General features: G+C 35.3%; 2 protein-coding genes and 1 long non-coding RNA gene across 3 annotated transcripts in view; 2 read left to right on the top strand and 1 right to left on the bottom strand.

Moving 5' to 3' along the window:
• Positions 1 to 18698, bottom strand: part of adam19a (ADAM metallopeptidase domain 19a) — a 227908-nt gene that overhangs the window by 94625 nt on the left and 114585 nt on the right. The gene's annotated exons all lie outside the window — the stretch shown is intronic.
• On the top strand, positions 7075 to 10913 carry LOC141375169 (uncharacterized). Its single transcript, XR_012382775.1, has 2 exons — positions 7075 to 7932; positions 10050 to 10913. It is a non-coding gene; the product is annotated as an uncharacterized lncRNA (long non-coding RNA).
• LOC141375164 (uncharacterized) overlaps positions 15873 to 18698 on the top strand; it is a 340778-nt gene continuing 337952 nt past the window's right edge. The window contains exon 1 of the mRNA XM_073907431.1: positions 15873 to 16360. The gene's annotated coding sequence lies outside the window, so the exon portion shown is untranslated. The remainder of the gene's footprint in view (positions 16361 to 18698) is intronic.

Raw genomic sequence — 18698 nt, 5'->3', positions numbered from 1 at the left:
TGCCAAAAAACATAGTTCATATTGGATTGTAAAGATTTATTTATTTAACTGAGCCTTTAATTCTCATTTATCCTCACTTTAGATGAGCTCACAAAGCAGAAGGAATTTGTGTTATTAAAGTATTTATTAACACACATAGTAACTTTATATGTTTGAAATATAAGATGCATAAATGATCATTTGAATAGTTTAATAATCATTTTCTTGCTCATTCTGAATAATCTTAAACTAAACTGAATGGTATAAATATGTATACAGTTAGGTCCACAAATATTTGGACATCGACACAATTCTAATATGTTTGGCTCTATACACCAACACAATAGATTTGAAATTATAAGAAAAAGTTGCGCTTAAACTGCAGACTGTTTCATTCCTGATGGTGCTCTGGGGCCTCATGTATCAATGTTACGTACGCACGTTGTTCCACGCCAACTTCATGTCTGGCGTACATGCATTTCTTGTGTGTGGGATCATCTGCAGTTCTAGCGGGTATATAAGGTTTCTATAGCATGTAGTTCACCAGCAAAACATTAAAGCACAATTTGCTGCGATCGCCGGTTTTCCCAATGTAATCGGTGCGATGGACTGCACAACTTTCACTCTATTAGCTCATTCCAACGAGGTGTCCAACCCCGCTGCGTTACCGCATCAGCTAAACTCTCCCATATTGTTTTTTTTCTTTTGTTATTAATTACGGAGAACAAACTTGCAAATAACACCACTTTTCTCCAGTCTACCTCCGAAAGGCAAACCTCCAAATCACATTCTGTTCAAAGTTTCCCTTTTTGCTTGCTTTTGCCATTGCTACTTTGTTTGGTTTGTTTGTTTGGAGTCATTACCATATTTATTAAGGGGAGGGGGCAGGGAGGGGTTTTGTGCTTGTGCATGTTTGGCTCAGTTTCACATTCATTTGGATGTACAAAAAGAATTTGCGTGTGATTCGGTGTACGCAGTGTTTCATACATCTGAATTTTTTACTGCGTATGCAATGTTTTAGTATGATTTCAATGCAAGTCTTCATACAAGAGGCCCCTGATCTTTAACAAGTGAAATGCAAGCTCAATCAGATTCAGTTCAGGTAATTGACTTGGCCATTGCATAACATTCCACATCTTTCCCTTCAAAATGTATTTGGTTGCTTTTGCAGTGTGCTTTGGGTCATTTTCCATCTGCACTGTGCTGTGAAGTTTTTTAGAACTCTAATCTGGCCTTTCTGTTTTTGAGGCTCACCAATGGTTTACATCTTGTGGTGAACCCTCTGTATTCACTCTGGTGTAGTCTTCTCTGACGCACATACACCTACCTCCTGGAGAGTGTTCATGATCTGGCCAACTGTTGTGAAGGGTGTTTTCCTCACAAGGAAATAAATTATTTGGTCATGCAATGTTTTGCGGTCGTCTAAGTCTTTTAGTGATATTGTTCAACTCACTGGTGCATTCTTTCTTTTTATGAATGTTACAAACAGATGTTTTGGCCACGCCTGATGTTTGGGCTATCTCTCTGATGGGTTTGTTTTGTTTTTTTCAGCCTAATGATGGCTTGCTTGACTGATAGTGAGAGCTCTTTAAATCTCATCTTGAGAGTTGACAGTAACAGATTCCAAATGCAAATAGCACACTTAAAATGAACTCTGGACCTTTTATCTGCTCATAGAAATTGAGATAATGAGGAAATAACACACACCTGGCCATAAAAAGCTGAGAAGCCAATTGTCCAATTACTTTTGGTCCCTTAACAAGTGGGAGGCACATATGAAAAGTGTTGTAATTCCTACAGAGTTCACCTGATTTGAATGTAAGTACCCTCAAATTAAGCAGACAGTCTGCAGTTAAACCACATCATCTTCGTTTCATTTCAAATTAATTGTGTTGGTGTACAGAGCCAAAGATGTTACAATTTTATCAATGTCCAAATATTTATGGACCTAACTGTATTTGTATTAATATGTGGATAATACAATCATTAAGAACATTATACAGAGTATGTGCTTTTAAGTCAATAAACAGCATTTCTTACTGTATATATATATATATATATATATATATATATATATATATATATATATATATATATATATATATATATATATATATATATATATATATATAATTTGCTAATGCTTAATACATGTTCATAGTGTGTAATTATTATAAGGTGTTACCCTAATATCAACCACTGTTTGGTTTGTTGTGTTACTATGGTTCAATGTACTACGCTTTTAAGCAAAATTAATGGATGAATGAGTGATTAATGATGTTTAGGTCATTCACCTTAAATTCTGAAACCATGGTCTTGAAATTTGTTTGCAGAAGCGAGTAGTTTTTCTGATTATATTTAGAATTTTTTTGTTTCAGGTATAGATATTTTATACAGTAGGTGAACACATGCTATGATTAGAAGCCGCCTCTTATACAGTCTCTCTGCTGAGATATAAGTAGATGCATTTCTGAGAAAAAAAAAAAAATCATATATTATATTAAAAATACCACAGCATGAGAAAACTTTCAGTTCCTGTTTTTACTGAGCTCCAACAGAATATGGCTGAAAACGTCTGTTTCCATTTACTGGCACAGTAGACAATTTGATCGTTTAATGAGTAAGAAATTACTGATGATGAGATTAATTGGATGACATTACTGTATTTGTAAAAAAAAATACACTCAAGGTGATTTACTGAAAGTGCGAGTGTACTTTATGGATTCACAAGTAAAAGTTACAGTTGAAGTCAGAATGATTAGCCACCCTGTTTATTTATTTATTTATTTTTTTGTTTTTTATTATTTCTGTTTTATGGATAGAATATTTTTTCAACACATTTCTAAACATAATAGTTTTAATAACTCATCTCTAATAACTAATTTATTTTATTTTTGCTATGATGACAGTAAATAATATTCGACTAGGTATTTTTCAAGACAGTTCTATACAGCTTAAAGTGACATTTAAAGGCTTAACTATAGGTTAATTTAGGTTTAAATTAGGTTAAATTAGGTTAACTGGGCAGGTTAGGGTAATTAGGCAAGTAAGTGTATAACAATGGTTTGTTTTGTAGACTATCGAATAAAAATAGCTTAAAGGGGCTAATAATTTTGACTTTAAAACGGTGTTAAGAAATTTTAAAAAAACTGCTTTTATTCTAGCCGAAATAAAACAAATAAGACTTTCTCCAGAAGAAAAAATATTATCAGACATACTGTGAAAATTTCCTTGCTCTGTTAAACATCAGTTAGGAAAAAAATTTAAAAAGAAAAAAAATTCATAGGGGGGCTAATAATTCTGACTTCTACTGTATTTTATTAATAAAAGTGCAGGACAACTTTAACTTTTTAGCTACCATCCAAAAACAAACAAACATCAACAAAAAAAAGATTAGTTGGTTAAATTGTGTTCCTGTGTCACATGTCTGGTGTTGTGTTGCATCATGTGATGTTGTTTTGCTGTAATAATGTAACCCCCTTTGTTGTTTCCCGCTGCTTCTTTATGACCATGCTCCACATGTCACCCCTATTTGTAATCTGTGTAAACGTGTCCTGTGTAATTATACCCTTGTTTTATCTTAGTTTATTGTCCGGTATTACATTGTCAACCCTCCATGTTAACCTACGTTTCGTGTTCCTGTTTTTTGAGTATGTGTGTAATGTTGAATATGTGAGACATCCTGACAACACTATAGGCAAATTTTATGATAACATATGAATGAGTGGCATGGTTGCTCAGTGGTTAGCCCTGTCGCATCACAGCAAGAAGGTCATTGGTTTAAGTCCCAGTTATTATGCCTTTTTTCTATAGAGTTTCCATGTTTTCCCCATGTATGTGTAAAAACCTGCTCTTGTGATTAAAGAAAAGTTGATGTCAACTAGTAGCTGGCAAAGTCATGCATAAATTAACATAAGCAAATGTTTTGGAGCATGCCCCAATTTTCAATTTATTAAAAAAATGTAACAAATAAAACATATAACCTGTATTCAAAGGACAGCTGGCATTTCCTGTTCCTTTTGTTTTAGCCATAATTGGCACAATACCATGAAATATTCACATCTCATGTGGTGGAAATGCAATTGCAACTTACATCAGTCAGGATGCTTTGAGGTTAGAAGTGAAACATATCATTGCTAAACTTCCCACATGCAATTGTGTCTGGAATGTAGCAAAAGAGGCCCTTTACACAGAACAGATCTGCAGATATGCAGACCCAAAATTAGTGACACAGTCAATTTATTTAACTTGAAACAGTGTCTAAAAAACTTGCTGCTTTCGTGAGTGGCATGTTTTAAAAAAAACACAAGGCACACGTAACAGTCATGTACTGTGTCTATGGCCTGATATGTTCATGTCAAAATCCCATGATCTATGAAGCGCGACTAGACAAAGAGCATCATAACAGGGCATTTCAGTCCATCAGTCGACTATAGTCTGTGCAACTCTTACTACATGCTTTGTGTTAAAGTAAAGAGCAGTTAAAAAGCTAGCTTTGCGTCAGGCTGCTGATAAGTTTTTCAGCCTCTATGTTAGGGATAAAGTACATCTAGGCAGTTCTTATCGTAGAATAAAGTCAGATAGTCTTATTGACTTTTGTATAAGCCTAAAGAGCTTTATTCTGTGAAAACAGCTACTTGCCACAAAACATTGTTCTGAGCCATAACAGTTGATTAAATATTTCATTTAAAGCAAACCTGACAAAAACAAAAGCGGCTGAATGAAGCATTCACCAACCTAAAATTTATTCAGTCACAAGATGGCGCTAAATAGGCAAGAACATTGGCATATTTAGTGGTGTAAACATGTCATTCTTTTTTCCTGGGAATCATAATTTCTAAGGAGCTGTTGGCATGCAATTGAACCAGATTTTGGTAAAAACTCAAACACTACAAACATAAAAATATAACAAACCAAAAAAAAAAAAAACAATACCAATGGAATGACACTGAACGAAAGTACTTAACTACTGAAACATATTTAAACATATTTTTTTTTATCATGGTAGCTTAAAGATGAATCTTATGTGAAGAATAAAGTCACCAAATGCTCAGGTGTGATTTTTTTACAGACTTCAACAAAGTGTAAAAATCTTTATGGCTCTGTGAGTTTCATCTATCAAATCTGATCTTTATTTTGTATTTTCTATTGGATTCAAGTCAGGTTTTTATCTGGGCCATTCTACAGCTTGATTTGCTTTCTCTGAAAGCATTTAAGAGTTTCCCCGGCTGTGTGTTGGATCATTGTCTTGATGAAATGTCCACCCTGGTTTCATCCTCCTGCTAATGTAGACGTTAGACTGAAGCAGCTGATATTCATTTACAATGAGGAAGGGCAGAGGGTTGCTGAAAAACTACTGAGAGATTTCAGCTGCTGTGTGGGCTTTCACTGCCGAAAAAACACCTCAATTTCTTCATGTGTTCAAAACTTTTTCCCTTCGTCATTTTATTTTATTACACATAAATTAATTTTTAAAGTAATTATTATTGTTTTCTTTGCATATGCTGTATGTATTTCTTTGGTTGTTAACAGCATCTGGTGAAAATTTCAAGTCAACAGCACCTGTTGACAATAAGTTTTCCAAGAAAATGGTGACGTGTTCAACACTTATCTTCCCAGCTGTAAATATTGATGTGAATATTTCACTGACAGTCTAGATGATTACAAATAATCGGATGAGCCTGTGTTATTAGTTTCAGCATTTGTTTTCTGGGAATACCATATAGAATGTTGTGACTGACCAATCAGAATCAAGTATTCCAGACTGCTGTTTAATAATCTATGATAACCACTGGCTGGATAAACATTATTCTTTACATATACTGAGATCAGTGAACAAATTTAAAATCTGAATTGAAAAAATACACTTCAACATTGAGAACCCACTTCACAAAATGAAATTAAAGACCCTCTCTTTCTTCCTTTATGAATGATTGTTCTGCATATAAAACAGGCAATGTAAGGCCACTTATAGATGCCTTTCAGGACACTAATACATGCACATGATAGGTAACCTAGAGTAGCTATGGTGAACAGGACATGGGCTAACCTTGAGACACACATGTGTTTCAGAGACATTCGTTTATATTCAGCAGATCTGAATTCAGCATTTCCTTACGAATGACATTGCTTCCTGGGTTTCGTGCTTTTAGAAGAGGTGAAGTTGTAACATGGCAATACCACCAAAACAGAAGAGATGAGTCATAAAGACCACCATTTGGAAAGAGCTGCTGAGGAGCGAGGAATGGGCAAGGAAATGAAAAAAGAAAAAAAGGAAAAGTAACATGCAGCGAATCAGAGAGATGACCTTTTGCATTCGACAAGAGTGAAATGATGGCACATTTTCAATCTAAAGTTGGTGTGGAGACCGACGCTGAGATGGAGGAGACTGCTGTGTATGTGTGTCCATAACATTTCAATGAAAGAACACAGCTGGCAGTTTGATTTGTGTATTATTACTGAGAGAGCACCATTATCAGCGCATTCATAAATTACCTTGGTGGTTTTTACAGTTTATAAGACCCTGATTCCCCAAACTCTAGCCATATTAACTCATAATAAAAAGAGTGAAAAGTGCTCCATAAAGGCACAACCTCTCAGTGTACTGAACTGTTCATATGGCCCATCACCTTCTACTTAGAATGATCACCATTTGAAAAGGCAAACACTTTTTACAGCATGGTGAGAAATGCACTCTCATTCTGTATTACAATCAACAAACAACACAAACCTGCCTATTAGCGAAAGTCACATCCAACACATAAACACTAACCACTCCAGCAAATCGCTGCTGTGAGCTACACACTCATTACCTCTTCCACACTGAGCCACAATAACACAGTAGCAAACACTTGTGGATTATGAGAAGAAAATACACACACTCACACAATATTAATGTTATCATCTAGGCATGAGTCACATAATTTTACTTTATGTTGGAACTACAATGCACTTACTGAACTAACAACTATTCTAACTGGCCAAATGGTGGTCTTAATGATTAAAACACCCTTTAGGCTATTTTCCTGTGACATATACGGATTACTTAATCCTTTTACACCAATACTTAAGTGTTTTTTTTTTTTTTTCATTTTTATATCAGCTTTTGTTTCCAGGAAATGTTCATGTACAAATTCAGTTAGTTTGATTTTTAAAATCCAGAACAAAATTACGTTTTTCCTCTTAAACAGGTACGCTTTGTTACTGAGAGCATTATGGTCAATAAGCAGTATTGGCTGATTTAGCCAGAAATGTAATTAGTTTATCGTGAGAGGCAATAGTAGGTGATGTGTGTGCTGTATATCTAAGTTAAAGGAATGTTCTGGGTTCAAAACAAGCTCTATTAACAGCACTAGAGGGCAAAGAAAATAATTTTCCCCTGCATTTTAATGAGAAACCAGCAGAACCTTTTTTTTTTTTTTTAACATACACAAATGATTCTGTCCAAACCTGTTTGTATGTTTGTTTGTTTTGGAAGAAAATTGGGTCACACTACATTTAAGGTTTCCTTGTTACATACAGGTATACTCACTATATGGTTTGGGTTAGAATGTGAGTTAGTTGGGTTTGTTGTATATAATTATGCATAATAAAATGTAAATACTGTGGTAAATTGCACAAAACACATTTAACAAGGCAACCTGAACAAAAAAAGAATGAATATATCTGGTACCAAATTTTACAAATACAAAAATACAATTTTTTTTTTCATTTTTTGGAGCTAATATGAATTAACAATGAAGCATGTATCTTTTATTCATTCATTTTCTTTTCGGCTTATTCACTTTTATTAATCTGGGGTCGCCACAGCGGAATGAACCGCCAACTTGTCACAATATGTTTTACGCAGTTGATGCCCGTTCCTGCTGCACCCATACACTCTCATTCACATACATACACTATGGACAATTTAGCTTACCCAGTTCCCCTATAGCACATGTCTTTGGACTTGTGGTGGAAACCGAAGCACCCGCGAACATGGGGAGAACATGCAAACTCCACACAGAAATGCCAACTGACCCAGCTGAGGCTCGAAACAGCAACCGTCTTGCTGTGAGGGGACAGCGCTACCCACTGTGCCACCACGCTACCCAAAGCATGTATTAAAATATTTTGTGGTCAAAATGTTAATAATGTGTGGACCAGTTATGTAATAAACAGGATAATGTACTTCCAGAAGGTTGTTATCACAAAATAAAACCCAAAGAGATCATATAATTACCATGATATATATATATATATATATATATATATATATATATAGTCAACTGGTTAACTACAGATATATAACTGGAATACCTTGATGCTAAATAGTATATCATGGAATCTAGTGGTTTGTTAGTCCACAATAACAACTGGCTAGTAACTGATGACACAGGCTAATCCAAGTAAATGCATTATATATGCTCAAAATATAGCTTAGCTTTGCATTTGGAAGGCTAATATATTTTTTTTATGTACAGTGGGAAAAGTAAGTATTGAACGTCACAGTTTGTCTCAGAAAACATATTTCTAAAGGTGCTGTTGACTTTAAATTTTCACCAGATGTTGGTAACAACTAAAGAAATCCATATATGCAAACAAAACAATATAAATTTGTTTACAAATAAATGTTATGTTAAATAAAATGAAAAGACATAGGGTATTAAACGCATAAAGAAAGGGAGGTGTAGAAAGGCAGTGAAAGCCCAGACAGCAGCTGAAATCTCTCAGTAGTTCTTCAGCAACCCTCTGCCCTTTATCAGTGTAAATGAATTTCAGCTGCTTCAGGCCAACATTTATATTAGCAGGAGGATGAAGATGAAATTAGGGTGGACATTTCAGCAGGACAATGATCCAAAACACAGCCGAGAAAGCTTTCAGAAAAAAATCAAGCTGTAGAATGGCCCAACCAATCACCTGACTTGTGTCATTTCATTACACATTACACAATTTTTTTTTTTTTTTGGGGGGGGGGGGGGGGGGGGGTTTATTGTTTGGGTTTTAACAAAATCTGCTTCAATTCCTTGTCAACAGATCCTTTAGAATATTTTTACCAGAGAGAGAGAAAAAAAAAAAAAACATGACGTGATGAAAACTTATATTCCCCACAGTATATCTCACATCATTATCTGTATTAACATAGTGTATAATTAGACATTAGTATTAATATCAGTATCCTTTGCTCATCACCTTGTAATGATTGTTTTGTACACTGGCATGTATTGCAAGATAATAGTTGTTAATACTTGTCTCACAATGTTCTGTTGCTTAAAAACAGTTACACATATTTTCTGTACAATGCCACGGATACTGCACACAATGCCTATCATGCACTAAACCCAAAAACATTCCAAAGAGCAAAACAGGCAATACAGTTTGGTAACTCAAACATTGTCTTGGTACTTGGAAATGTCAGCTGAATATATTTCAGTCAAGCGTAGCATAGACAAAAGATACACAACGCGAAGGTACTGCACTACACACATATACATATATATATATATATATATATATATATATATATATATATATATATATATATATATATATATATATATATATATAAGGTTAAGGTTTAACGACTGTAGTGCTATTAGGCAATAAGCTTCAATAGCTCTGTTTGTCCCATCTCTGAGATCCCATCGGAGTGTGAGGAATGATGTGCATAATAATGTGTCAGTCTTATTTGTAGCCTTTGAAAAGTTGCAAAGAATGAAGTACTTCAATGATTACAATGCCATGACATCATCAATTGTCAGTTATGTGAATATGTAAAAAAAAAAAAAAAACATTTGTCAGTTTTGGTGAATAATGACTCTAGTCTCTCTGTAATCAGTGTACTTGTGATTATTATGATCCAACTGAAATGCTGTTTTAAACATACATATTTTTTCTAAGACACATATCTGATCATATAGGGCGATGCAGTGGCGCAGTAGGTAGTGCTATCGCCTCACAGCAAGAAGGTCGCTGGCTCCAGCCTCGGCTGGGTCAGGTGGTGTTTCTGTGTGGAGTTTGCATGTTCTCCCTGCGTTTGCGTGGGTTTCCTCCGGGTTCTCCGGTTTCCCCCACAGTCCAAAGACCTGCAGTTCGGATGCATTGGGTAGGCCAAATTGTACATAGGGTATGAGTGTGAATCAGTGTGTGTGGATGTTTCCCAGGGATGGGTTGCAGCTGGAAGGGCATCCGCTGCGTAAAAAACCTTAATAATTATTCATTCATTATACCTGTATATCCAGAGCTCTCAGAAATGGCATAACAATGCTCTGGTTACTTGCCTAAATGTAACCAGAGAGAGAAAAAAGTATGATCAAGGAGACATCTGACTGGCCAAACTGGCTACAATTATTATTAATGGATGAAAAAGAGACAAAACCAATGGGATTCAGCTAATGTATTCCTACAGTTAGAGAAAATTGTTAAAGGGTCATATTGTGTGACCATTTAATGTTTTCACCCCTGAGGTCCACTTAAAATGATCGTGAAGAATTTTACAGCAGAAACAGTCATTATTTCGTTTTCTGTGACCTTTTCTCTGACCCTTAGAACTAAACAAGTTTCTCAACAGATTTTAAAAAGCTGTTTTATTTTGCTGCTTGGTTTCCTTTTCATGAGCTGTGAATGAATGTTTCAATTCTGAAAGTTACAATATATTTTTTTATGTCTTTATATTTTAAGATTAATACCAACACAGGCTCTTTGTGAAATTGTACCTCTGTATACATTTCTCGAAATTGTAAATTATGAAGCTAGAGCTATTTATGGCTGCATTTCGTCTTTAAAACAAATGCTATGGGGCGATATGATGCTGCAGACAGCTTCTGTTTCTATTAGCACCTCCCGATGACCCCTTACTTTCATGTGGATGGTTTTTAAGCTGTTACCAGCTTGCCCAGTAGCTCGCCAAAAACGTTGGCAGACTTGAGATGTAGAGAGGAGTTGACCACAACAACGGGATTCAAATTCAGCAAAGAACGGTTTCAGAAAGCAGGTAAGACAAAAACAAAGCCAAAAAAAATAAATAAAAAAACAGGGTGAGAATGTGGTAAGATCTGAAAACATGGTAAAAATCAGGCAAGGTTTTTTTTTTTTTTTCTGGATTGATTTTGAAAACACTATCGGTTGGGTTTCGTGATGGTGATGTAACATACAGTCCTGAGGTTAAATTCCATTGTTAACCCTAAAAGGGTCTGGGTTCATTCTACGTCAGTTTATGATACCTGGTCCCAGCGAGTCCGCCGGTGAAAGTCACTTGGTGACATCTTATCTACCAAGATGCTGGCCAGAGCTAGAGCTGTCCCATCTTCAAAGTCTTTGCAAAGAAAAAAATCCTCCATCCTGGGACCCATACACACACCCAAAGACATACACTATTGAAATGGAGTAATAGAAATCTCAAAATTCAGTCAAGTACATGTAATGTGTTTGCAACCTATGTATTCAATCCTTCATTTCCTTTTCAGCTCAGTGCCTTTATTAATCCAGGGTCACCACAGCGGAATGAACCGCCAACTTATCCAGCATGTTTTCACACAACGGATGCCCTTCTAGCTGCAACCCATCTCTGGGAAAGCAACCTATGTATTATCTTCCCAATTTCTCTCTCGATTCTTACACCGGTATATGCTCTTTTCAAGATATTAGGCAAACTAATTGTTTTTTGTATTTCTAAAAGTGTCATGCTTGTTTCATTTTTCTCCATTCATAATTCTACAGCTTATTATCTAGGACACAGGATGATAATTTGTATGCTTAGTGAAGTTTCAAACCATGAGTTAAAGTTTTGTCTGTCTGCCTTGGGATGGTACAGACCAGCAAGGAGGAACCTAGAAAGTTTCCCAACCGATTTTTCCTCTCATGCCAATGGCCAGTCAGGAAAGACTGGGAGTTACCTGACCAATACCTTTAAATACCTGTTAGGCCCCCACATCATCGCAGAAGGTTTTTATATAGGAAGATTGCATTTTTGTACTCACGTGACTTGCCTTTTGAACAGGCAGATTGCGTTTTTGTACCCATGTGAGTGTCTTATTTTATTTTGTCTTAATGAAGTCTTAATGAAGTTTAAAATTTGCATCTCGCATATCCTCCGATTAATTTAATTAAATTCAATTTATCTTTACTTGTATAGCGCTTTTACAATGTAGATTGTGTTAAGGCACCTGAACATGTAATATTGTAGTAAATTGAAATAGTGACAGTCCAGTTTTCCGTGTTGAAGTTCAGTTAGGTTCAGTTCAGTGTGGTTTAATATTCACTTGCAAGAGTTTAAACATTGAAGAGCAAATCCATCAATGCACACGACAATAATATTCATAAATCGAGCTTATTTCACTACAATGGTGAGCACTGGTCAATCAGTGCTTTTAAAAACACTATTGGTTGGGTTTAAGGACGGTGGTTAGTGCTGGTCAATCGGTGCTTCTAAAAACACTATTAGTTGGTTTTAGAAACAGGGGTGGGTGGGTGACTAGTCAGTCAGTCGACAGCAGCCTCTGGTACATGTAATTTGTTTGTAACCTACAGTTGTAAACTCTATGTATTCTCTTCCTTAATTTCTCTCTCAATTCATACATCGGTATATGCCCTTTTCGAGACATTAGATAAACTAAGAATGCATAAATTATGTTTTATATATGTCTAAATGTGTCATATTTGGTGTCATTCTTCTCCATACATAATTCTACAGCTCATGTAATAATTACAGAGTCTGCTCAGAAGAGTGGGTGAAGTCATTGTTGTATTTATTTTGCTAAATTAACTACAAGTTAATTCTAAATATTCCTGATTAATAATAATTGATAGTGGTAGGTGCTGGTCAATTGGTGCTTTTGAAAACACTATTGGTTGGATTCAGGGATGATGGTGTGTGCTGGTCAATCGATGCTTTTGAAAACACTATTGGTTGGGTTTAGGTATGGTGGTGGGTGCTGGTCAATCGGTGCTTTTGAAAACATTTTTGGTTGGGTTCAGGGATGGGGATGGGTGCTGGTCAATCTTTACTTTTGGGTGGGTGATCAGTCAGTCAGTCGAAAGTGGCCTCTCGTGGATTTATTTGAGTAGAGCAGGCTATGGATGGCACTTGTAAGAGACATTCGAGATCTAAAAAAAGCGTTCACCGCCTCTGGTGGATTCATGAACACACATACAAAAAAAAACTGCCAAACAATGTACTTCTTGGGACGTATTTGGCATTGTCTAGTAATGTATATGGGTTCCGAATCTGCGTTGATTAATAAGACATCAGTGAGAGCATAAAACCTCTGAAACAGCTTCAGCAAATAGACATAACACATTTAACAGCCTATTCCTGCTGGAGAAGAATATTTGAAAAGTGGAAAAGCAAAATTAAATACATTTATCCCAAAGTACCACCTTTACAATTGTGCACCATAAAATAAAATAAAAAAATGATGAGCTTTATTTTAATTAATTTCACAAGGTCCCTGCGGTCACAGATGCACTGAACTAAAACCACTTATTCTTTCTCCCAGAATGAAAGCCAAATCACCCGTTAGTAGTTCTGAGCAGGTAAACTCAGGCGGCGGCACAGTGGTCTTTGCAGCTCAATCAAGCGAAAGCTGAACGCCGATACATTTCTAAGGTGGAGACCCAGTAGGTGAAAGATAAGAGAGTGGACGGGAGCGTGATTTCAGACAGACGGCTTCCCGGCAGGAGTTATGCTGGTCATAAGAGCTGCACAGAAATCCTAGAGTAACCATCACTGCAGCAAACAGTCATTCAACATGATCTCTCTTTTATACTAAAAGAAAAAAAAAAAAAAAAAAGAAGAGAAATAGCATTAACCTTTCACAAAACGCACAATAACTAACACACTCAGATTCACTGAAATGTGCTTAAAATTCCAAATTCAACCCAGCATTTTTTGCATATTTGTGTTCTGCATATGTATTCAGAGTACCCGCTTCTACATTATATTGTGCAAAGGTTGCCTGCCAAATGCAAGCAAGTGCACATCCATCTGCTTCCTGCAACTAATGTAGCACATCCATCCTTTTGCTCCCACTGATGTAACACCCTCCAACTGTTATCTGTCTGAATGAATAGCTGGCATGAGAGAATGTGAGACTGTTTAGGAATCAAGTGTCGCCGAGATTATGCAATTCCCTTTAAAGATGAAGCGCGTAATGGTTTTTGATGTTCAAATACTTTCTCCTATCCCAGCGTAATGTGCTGAGACAACAACATAAGCTGTTGGTAGGCTGACTTCCAGAAGAGAGTAAACAGTGTATTAATTAACCATAAGCAATATACTGGAGAAGAGCTGGAGTTTCAATTCCGAAATTATGAAATACTGTCTAACACCCCTGCATCACTCAATTTTCTCAGTGTCTGTGACTGTCAGACTGTCAGTGCTAGTGATGACAGAATCATTCTGGATCAGTTTCTTAAATTTAATTCAAAGAGGAACAGAACAAGCAGCTGTCTGTATGACTGACTCATTGAATTATTCACTTTAACATCAACCTGTTGAGTATGGAATTATGGAAATAAGTATGGAATTAATTATGTAAAACACCAAAGTCAGTTTTGAGGAAAAGCCCTGATAAATTCCTATAGAAAAAAAAAACAATTACAGAGAAACACTAACAAAACCTGTTACCTTTTTTACAATATATTACCTAAAAGCTCTTTAGTACCTTTAACATGTTAGCCAGCAGTCCATTTTAAGGATTTACACCTACCTAACTTCCAGTAAGCTACAAACACAAATTATGTATCATTGGAAAAAAGACACTTTGAGCTTTACAGTGGTAAAGGAAAACTTACATGTATATGCACCTAAAGTGAACATATTAATACATTTTTCATGAGGCACAACCTGAGTGAGAACTTTTGTAGCTTTATTTATGATACTGGAGGTACATAACGCAAAATGTCAAAGTTCATGGAAAAATTACTTAATGTCTCATTCTTCAAGACTTAAAGTTGAAGTCCCAATTATCAGTCCCCCTTTCTTTTTAAATATTTCCCAAATGATGTTTAACAGAGCAAGGACATAAAAAATATATATCTAAATAAAGCTTGAAATCATTAATTCTGGTTTTCTGGTTTTGTAATCTGTATGAAATGAATGTGAGGTACAGTATGTCCTCTCAAATGCCCACAAACTTGTACAAAAAAGTCGCTGTCATGTCTGGAGGAGACTCGTCATCAAGACCAGGTTGTGGATTACTTCAGAAGACCAGCGCAATCTGACGAAGAATTATTAAGAGGACAATAATGTGTAGATTGGCCATAAATGAGGTTGGTGTCGTGATCTCATTCCTTTCGAGTGTGCATGCGCAATAGCTCTGGCAACCTGAAAATATGCAGATTTTGTTTGATTCAAACGTTTAGAAACTAAACTTATGAGACACTTGTTGTTTAATTTTAATGGTGATTACAACTATGTAATGCAATCGTTAGCTTTTCAGTTTTAAAGAATTTGATGTTTCCTCATTTAGACAGAATGCCCAAGCACACTGCCAGAGAGGCGTTTCATAGATAACCACCAGGTGAAATGACTTGCCTTAAAGGAATGTTGCTAATTTGAACAAATTTGTATAAGTTTAGTCGTACGAAAATGTACAATTTTAAAAAAGAGGGGTGGCACAATAAACCCAACTGTCATTGGCGGATAAGCAAATCCAGAAGGATAAAGTAACGAATTACATTTACTCAAATTACTGTACTAGAGTAGTTTTCTTGATAATTTGTACTCTTTAGAGTAGTATTTAAAATCTGTTATTTCAGTTTTAATTAAACCTCGATCAAACGCATTATGATAAATCTTTAATATATATATATATATATATATATATATATAGACTGTTTTTCTTTTCTTAAAATGGCTTAACTTGAAGTGCTGTAAAAAAGAAATGAAAATTTTTTACTTTGTGAAGTACTTTGTGAAATGTTGTCATTTGGCAACACCGTCCAACAGCGGATCTAACTTCGACATTTCAAATTTTAATATTCCAACAGAAATATTCCAACAGCTTTCATTCATTCCATTATTTTTTGCAGTATATTTTAAAAAAAAAATAATAATATTGATTTATCATGTATACAACATACAGCAAATCTAAATATTTTCTCCAGTAAATATTAAAACAAATAAATAACAAGTCTAGTATATCCAGATGCACCAGAATAATGTAGCTACTAGCTAACAATGTCTAAATATAATACTAAATATATACTACACCTGTCTTAACTGCCTCTGTGCTAACTTACCTGAACTGTTTCAATCAAATATCCAGTCTGCATCTTTCTCATGGTCACTAAAACCCTTACCCTCTCACCCTCACTTTCATCTGCAGGAAGAACCAGTTCTATCCTTTTCTTCTTTCACTTACCATAGAACATGGTGGTGCTCGCTAATACACTGTTCCCTGTATTCATATCTATTCAAAAGTAGTATTGCCAATAAAACTAGATTTTATCCATATTGCAAATGCCATTAACACATGACTAATCAACATTATATTACTAGCTTTCATGTTGTTTTTGTTACAACTTAAAAGTTCACAGCTGACCTTGCTAGCTATCTAACCCATTGCAATATTGCATGTTCCACTCTTGGACAGTGTTACCATTTGGCAACACATACTGTACATTTGATCCATTTACAAAGTTGTGAATATGTCATCATAACTTACTGAAGGTGATGTTTCAGATTTTTTTTTTTTTTTTTTTTGTGGATCTGACATAATTTGATCCTTTGTTTTATTGACGTTTACATTTGCATTTAGCAACTACTCACAATAATCGCCAGTCTGTCAGAAATCGCTCCACAGAAAAACACTGCATGTCATGTGACTTAACCAAAGCACATCATTTGCTACACAAAGGTCTTCTCTTTCTTAAAAAAAAAAAAAAAATATATATATATATATATATATATATATATATATATATATATATATATATATATATATATATATATATATATATATATATATATATATATATGTTGTTCATCATGTGGTATGATTTAATCATATTAAATATTTTATTTTGCTACATTTTAAATCATATCCTTAATTGAGTAAAAACTAAATCAAAAACAGCAATGCAACGAAAAATTTAAAATAAAATTGTACCCAGAAACCAGGTCACTGTAGAAAAAAATAAAAAATAAAAAATCTCCAGATAAAATAGTATATTTTATAGTTGCTGGAGTTGGATTTATTGTCAGAAAGTTTATCAGCAAAATGCCTGTCAACCCCAGCAATGACAAGGGAAGCTATTGTATATGGCTCACTATTAGTTTTAGCCATGCTTGTGTGCTTATAGACGTAATTTGGATTTTTAAGATGCAGAGAATAAATAAATAAATAGCATGTGGACAGTTTTGAATGCTTAAAACACCTCCAATATTTTGTTTAATTTATTCATAAGGCTGTCGACAATCACTCTTTGATTAGTTTTCTGGACTATTACATTGTTCACTGATTCATGAATCCACTCTTATTTGACCTCAACGCAACTGGTATGCTCTAAGTAGGAAGGCCAGCAAAATATGTGCATGTCCAGTATCAATGCATGCATCATGCATTTAAGCTGTATAGTGTGGACAGAGATCCTTTTTCTGAACGCAATAAAAATGCTAATATGGATGAGGTGCGTTTCTCTTCTGAAATGTGAAGCTGCTTTGACACAATCTACATTGTAAAAGCGCTATACAAATAAAGCTGAATTGAATTGAATTGAATTGAAATGCTATTTCAAAAGGAAAACACACTACTGTAAACACAGCCTCAGACAGACCCTAAAAAGTGACAATCTTCTTAATTGTGCCAACAACTCCCGTTGTAAACAGTTCACGCCTCTAAATCAGAAATCAGACAACATTACTGTTTGTTGCTTAGAGATGCGAATGTAACCTGTGTGTATAAAAAAAAAAGAAAGAAAAGTGTTGTTGACTTCGACTTCAATAGCAGGCTGTTTGTTGCAGACTTCAAACATGAAATCATAATAAGCGTTGGCCCTGTGGTGCATGTGTTCTGTTGTCCTTTCCCTGCCTTTTATGCTAATGAAGCTGATTGTGATTGCCCAATCTAAGATAATAGGAGACGATTTAAAGAAAAAAGGTCACAGGAAGCTGTGTTGATTCAATTCTTCTCTTGAACACGAGACAGAGAGGAAACGCAGTACGACTTACAAAGAAAGCTTTGCAGTGGCTGAGGCACAAAGCGCAGGCAGAGATAAGTGAGTGCGAGTGTGTGTCTCATTACACTTCTATTTTCAACCACCAGAGTCTGGGATAACTGTCCAGCGGACTTCGCCTTAGATTAATGTGCTTGTTTTATACACAGCTGGGTTAGAGGAACAAAAAGAATTAGACTTGTCTCTCTCTCTGTGTGTGTGTGTGCGTGTGTGTGTGTGTGTGTGTGTGTGTGTGTGTGTGTGTGTGTGTGTGTGTGTTCCACTGAAGGAAACAGGTGCAATTCAGCAATCAGCAGTAGAAACAAATTACTCATAGCTCTTAGTTGAAAGGTTTACTCGAACAAGCTTGGAAAAAAAAGAGAGGCAATCTCAGAACCAAAAGTCAGCATGTCTCCACACATCATTTCAAAACACCATTTATATATTCATCCGTTTCTTTGTTTATGCATAATATATGTCACACTTTCAGTTATTTTACAAAAATACAATAGTTTAAATGGATTTAACTTAGAAATGTCATGTTCAATTAACAGGTATACATTTAATAATACTACAAATTATTT

This window comes from Danio rerio, chromosome 7, assembly GCF_049306965.1.
Source record: "Danio rerio strain Tuebingen ecotype United States chromosome 7, GRCz12tu, whole genome shotgun sequence".
NCBI lineage: Eukaryota > Metazoa > Chordata > Actinopteri > Cypriniformes > Danionidae > Danio > Danio rerio.
The sequence above is the reverse complement of the archived record's forward strand: the minus strand, read 5'-3'. Positions and strand labels throughout refer to the sequence as shown.